The 5,954-nt window shown below is 34.2% G+C and overlaps 1 pseudogene; it reads right to left on the bottom strand.

Annotated features, from left to right (window-relative positions):
* Positions 1-489: 489 nt before the first annotated feature.
* On the bottom strand, positions 490-5,407 carry LOC129295825 (glycerol-3-phosphate 2-O-acyltransferase 6-like; annotated as a pseudogene).
* Positions 5,408-5,954: the final 547 nt, after the last annotated feature.

Genomic DNA, 5,954 nt, shown 5'->3' with positions numbered 1-5,954 from the left:
GCATCATTGAAATCTCGAACACTTCAATTGGGGGGGGGGGGGACTAGAAACAGTTGAACGTTGAAAACCATGGAAGTTTTATGCACCATTAATGCTTTCTTTTCATTCTATAAAATACTCTTTATTTTACATCAAAAAATAGAAATACCTCATCTTTACAAGTAGCTTGTGTACGATTTAATCTTTTACATCTCCTGTATTCTTGATATTTTACAACCTTACATTTATTACTGAAGCCACCTACTTTTCATTTATATCTACTATTTAAATATTTTATATATACAAATTGTAAATTTTAAACATAAATTGTAAACTCACTGATATTGAATATGCCTTTATTTTTTATTTTCATTTTCATATATCAAGTCCAAATTTTTCACAACAATTTTTTTATATCTTTTACTTTTATTTCATATTTAATGTTTTTAAATATGAAATCATAATTATAATATATGAATTTAAAATTTTATTTATTAAAATTATTTATTTTTAATTATATTTTATCCCTGAGGTTCTAGCTCCGTCACTGCCAGCAAGCACAGCAAACTTATCTTTTCTCGTCAGACTCGTGCACTCAAACACTAACGTCCCCGCAAGAGCCATCTGAATATAATTCGCGACTTCAAAACTCGGACTTCCCTTCCATACAGGTGAGCTCAGTGGGAAGCTGGTTCAGAAAAGTGATATCAAATGTAGGCATGCATGGGGTTCATGAACACAAAGTAAGGGTCTAAAATCTTATGCCCTCCAACCTTGGTCCCATGGAACACAGTCTGCTTCGTGTTAATAGCCACAGGAACGATCCTATCAGTTAATTGAGCAAACAGAGCACTGATCCTTAACAGAAATGGTTCTCTGCACGTGGTTTCTTCAGGAAAAATCACGAGGTCACCTTCCTGAAGCAGCCTCTTTATATTTTCTGCATCTTTCTCTCTTTCTCTGGACAGAGCAACGGTTTCGATAGGCGATGTTAATTCACTGAACTTGCTTATGCTGTAGGTGACACAGCTGACTTTTCTCTTAAGAGCAACTGCGGTAACTATAGGATCGACGACCGTACGGTGGTTGCAGACGAATAGGATGCCAGTTTGGGCATTCTTTGGGGGAGTGGGTGGGGTGCCCTTAACAAGGATTCTGACGCCGACGTGGAGAAGCTTGGAGGGGTACCAGACGAGTTTTTCAGGTAAAGGACTGTTGAGATATACCCTTAAGATGCAGAGTATGATGCCAATGAGTAGCCAAAGGAAGATCACAAGTGCCATTAAAGGCGTTGGCCTCTGAGTAAAACGTCCGTCATGGAAGATAACTTGAATGATTAGAAGTTTTTTTCTTGGTTGTGGCTCACACTTTGTTCTTGGCACTGATGAGGTAGATCAGAGGAACACACACACACACACAATGTTTGATTCAGTGGCAGGAGCTAGAAGGTAGGAAAGGATTACAGTTTAACACAGAGAAGAGAGAAAGGAAGGGGAAATATTTTATAAACTGGTAGCAAATCCTCTAAACTTGTATTTATGAATTTCTGAAGTTTTCTTTTAATATTTTCCCTCGTTTTAATTTTTTATAAGACATAAAATTTTATTTTTCTTTTTTAAAAAGATAAACTTCTTCAAAAAAGGAAAGTATGTTAGAGAGGAAGAGGAGGGAAAATTCATTTTTTGCTATACTTTATGGCCCTTCATTATTTAATTTCCATCCAAAACAAGGAGTGGAGAATCAACCAAAAAATTAGCTAGGGATTATCATGCTTCAACATAATTTGAACCAACACCTCTTTTTTATTAGTAAATGATGTGATTTTTTACAACTTAATATGTTATTCCAATGTATAATATTATTTTAAAATGAATAAATGGTCAGAAATTAATTTCACACTACTTTTTTAAATTTTTTCTACCATGAAATTATATTCTTATACACATAAAAATAATGTGCATAAAGGTCACTTCTCCTTTTGTTTTCTTCCTATTGGGTTATCCACCCTTAGTAGATCAAACCCAAATATAAGCCTAAATTAAGAAATGGGGTTTTGTCATAATTATGAGAAAAGCTTGGGTTCAATGTGCAATTTACTTAGGTCCTCAAATGTAATTTTTTCCTTTTGTATTTTTAACCTTTTGAGCTTGAGAGGGAATGGCTGAGATAACCGTATCTGCATGTTTCCATATTTGCGTTCGCTTATGGGTGGCAATTCCCTCAATTTTTGGTTAACGAACAGAAGTCAGTAACTCGCTCTCTCAATTTTTCCTCTATTCTCATCTTTTTTGCGTGCATTTGTTGTAAGTGTAAGAATCAAGTTCGGTCTGTAACTTTGTTCACACATTAACAAGTATGGATTCCTCCTCAAAAACTTATAATGGTATAGAGCAATTAGTTTTTTTGGGCTGCGTTTCTTGTGTTTGAAGAACATATGATGATTTGTTTATCCATATCCATACAAATCTAACAGTTCTGTATTTACTTTTTTTCTTTCACATAATTTGTTGCTGTCCATATTTACTTTGTTTTTTATCATTATTCTCTCCAAATAAACATGTTTATATGCTATAAACGTTCTGCATGTGATCTATAGTGCCAAAAGTAATAACGTAACTAATGGGTGTTTAAAACTAAGTGTTTTGGACAAAAGAATTATATAAACGTGTAGAGCTCAAAAAGAAAAAGAAAATGACACTAAGAACGTGCAAAAATGGAGATCGGATAGAGGAGATATGGGCTTCAGAAGATTTCAAGTCGACAGACTCAACTCGCCGAAGGAACTAAGTCGAGCTAACCTGGTTGGAGGTATATGACGATAGAAACGATGTGTTGTTTTTTTGTCATCATCAAAGTGACACGTCATTTTGATGTGTTGTTCAATTTTTTTAAAAAAATTTTGCTTCTGAGCTCACTCAAGCCTATAAAAAAATAGTTTTGAGCTCAAAAGCCCAACAAAACATTTTTTTGTGTGTTTTTGGGTTGTGGGTCCATGGGGTCGGGTACAGAAAACCCCGACCCAAAATCAAATAAATTTTTTTAAAATAAATAAATAAAATTAATAATAATTTGAATTCAAAGAAAAAACTATATATATATATTTGGACACGTGGAGTGTGGGACCCATCGAGAGGCTTCATTTGTGCGTGATTAACCCCACCCAAAAGCTGTTGGTGCGTGGAGCACAATGCACTGGGGCATGTCATCACCAGAGCACGAGAAGGCGACGCATGTAGTGCACGCGCCTCCGTCAAGAGTGAAATATTTTATTTTTTAATTTTTTTCAAAATTTTCTTAATTCATAAATGTGCTTGAAGCGCGTGTAGGCTCTTATAAAACTAGATTGGGACACAGTTTGTTTTTTAAAAAATTCATGAATTCGAGATCTTCATTTGGATATATTATTCACCTATATTTGAGATAAAATAGGAATTTATTTTTAAATTATTCAGTGTATTTTAGAAGTTTAGTCATTAAAAAAAATTAGGAAAATATGAAGCGAAAGGCTTTTGACAGCACTGATAACCTACAAAATTATTCCATTAGCATTAAATATCTGGATGAGCTAGATTATGAGCCTTTTAGTAATGATTCTGACCCTGAACCCCTCAAAGAGGAGAAAGAGGAGTATGAACCTAAAAATAAGGATTCTGATCTTGAAGAGGATCCCAATGTTTGATATCAAAAATGTGCCAGAGGGACCTAAAAGGTGCGCATGTTGGAAGGACCAAAATATGAACCAGAGGGTGATAAGAATCTTCAAGATGAAGATAAAGATGTAAAACAACCTTTTACAGCCTCAATAATCATAAATATAGAAAAAAAAACTAAAAGAATTAAAGAGTCGGATCAAATTTATCCAATAATAAGAGCATATTCAAGCTTCATAATAAAAGAAATACAAGCCCTGGTTATAGGAGAAATTTTCAAACAATTTAGGAAAGAACTTGTGTAACATAATAAGTAAAACAAGTCGTACTCAGGAAAGCCTCTATAGAATAGAGCCATCAAGGGGATTAAAGTATAAAAAAAATATAAAGATATAAATAAGAGTTGTCTTTTTAGTCTGTACGTTAAGTATTTTTTTTTTTTTTTTCAAGAATTTATTTTTAGTCAACTTATGTTATATTCAAACTTTGATGATTTATGATATATATGAAGCATGTTATTTTATAATTTTTTTTATTACTTTATATATACTTTATTTAAGTGGGAGCTTTAAAGTGATAAGTCATTTAAGAGCTATATATAATGATTATAAAAAATATATATTTGAAAAAATTTTTATAGATGATAGTAATTTTGTTAGAATCAATGTGATGGAAGATATAAATGTAACCTCCTGATCGTTGATCTAATAGAGTTGTTATCACTCTAAAGAATAATACAAATATAAGACATTGTATGTTTCTTATGAGTATTTTATTCTTGGTTTAATATATAAAACTATTAATATGGGATAGTTTTGTCTCAAAACTGAAAATGACAACAAAAGGCATTTTTGCTAAATTGAATAAGGGCAACAAGTTAAACAAGGATATATCTGGCATCATAAAGTGTCATATATTTGAAAGAACAAACCACTGAATGTGGTCATGGCTAAGCCTGAAGTAGGAAACTCGATTTAGCATAAAGAGACTATAGGCATTTGCGGCATGGAAACGAAAAAAAGCATCGCACGAATAACATTTTTAAGTGCTATGGCGGACGATCTGATGTGCAAATTTGAGAAGCACTCTACTACCCAAGCCATGTGGGGCGCCTTAAAAGAGAAGTTTGGTGGTAGCTCAACCATCAAACTGAGAAGGCTTATAATTAAGTTTTACACTTACAAGCTAAAGCTAAATGCTCCTATGCGAAAGCATCTTAGCAACATAATCCGTGAACTTAACAAGTCCTATTAGTGCCCTCCCAGATTTTTTCACTTTCAGCTCTGTCCCAACGACCTTGTCGGCCTCAAGAAACCTCTTTATGAAAGGCTCCACCATCAACATCGAACTCGCCGTCACGGTGTGCCTCTTTCCAAACTAATTGAACGCCCGCCATGTCTCCAAGTAGATGTCATCGGCATAGAATTTGGGCAACACTAACCTCGACACTAGCCCCAAGTCTCTAGTCTTGAGTCCGGCAAAGGAGATGAAGATGAGAGTTTTAATTGCCATGATTTCAAAGACGAACAAGTATGTGAAATACACGAAGGGGACGGAAGCGAGGAGGAGTCCCCAGAGGAAGCTTTGGGCTTCGAGAGTTACAAGTATGTAGTAAGGGAAAGCGCTTCACGACAAGAGAAGCGTGCCGTCTAAGTCAGAAACGACAGTTTGTTTCTGTCGTTCATTGGTCGTGCACTCTTTGATGGGTTGGAATGGACGACGAAAAGCTCCCATGGCAACTATGGCAAAGAGAGAAGAAGGTGGCAATGTGAGTATAGGCTATGGAGGTTGGCTATGAGGGGAGGAAGAAGAATCCTTGGATGTTCATCTAGGGTCCAAGTAAAGTATTATTATATTAAAAATTATAAAATATTTTAATAAATTTTTTTATTTTTAATTTGGTCTAGGTTTAATTTAAAAATTTTAATTTAATATTAAATTTTTATATTTGTTATATATTGACTATTTAAGTATACTCCGTATAGTCTAAACGGTTTTAAATTTTATCACACTGATAAACACTGTGGTGCGAATCACAAGTCAATCCAGATGATAAAAACTCACTTAGCTTGCGGGCTGAAGCGAGGAATTAGAAAGGAAAGAGAAGACTCGGCGTACTTAGCGATGACCGTTGATCGTTGCGGTGAGGTCTACCCCGTTTAAATTTAATTTAGATAACTCACATTCAAAAATTGTACAGTGAATTGAAAATTTATAAAGATTAAAAAAATCAATATCATATCTCAACTATATATATATATATATATGTACATACAGATTTGATCTGGACAGGATTGGTGTCGATCACGCGAAGAGGGTGAGATT

The sequence above is a fragment of the Prosopis cineraria genome, unplaced genomic scaffold (genome assembly GCF_029017545.1).
Source record: "Prosopis cineraria cultivar Desert tree isolate PC_DT_omini unplaced genomic scaffold, ASM2901754v1 PC196, whole genome shotgun sequence".
NCBI lineage: Eukaryota > Viridiplantae > Streptophyta > Magnoliopsida > Fabales > Fabaceae > Prosopis > Prosopis cineraria.
Note: the sequence above shows the minus strand (reverse complement) of the source record. Positions and strands in the feature narration are given on the sequence as shown.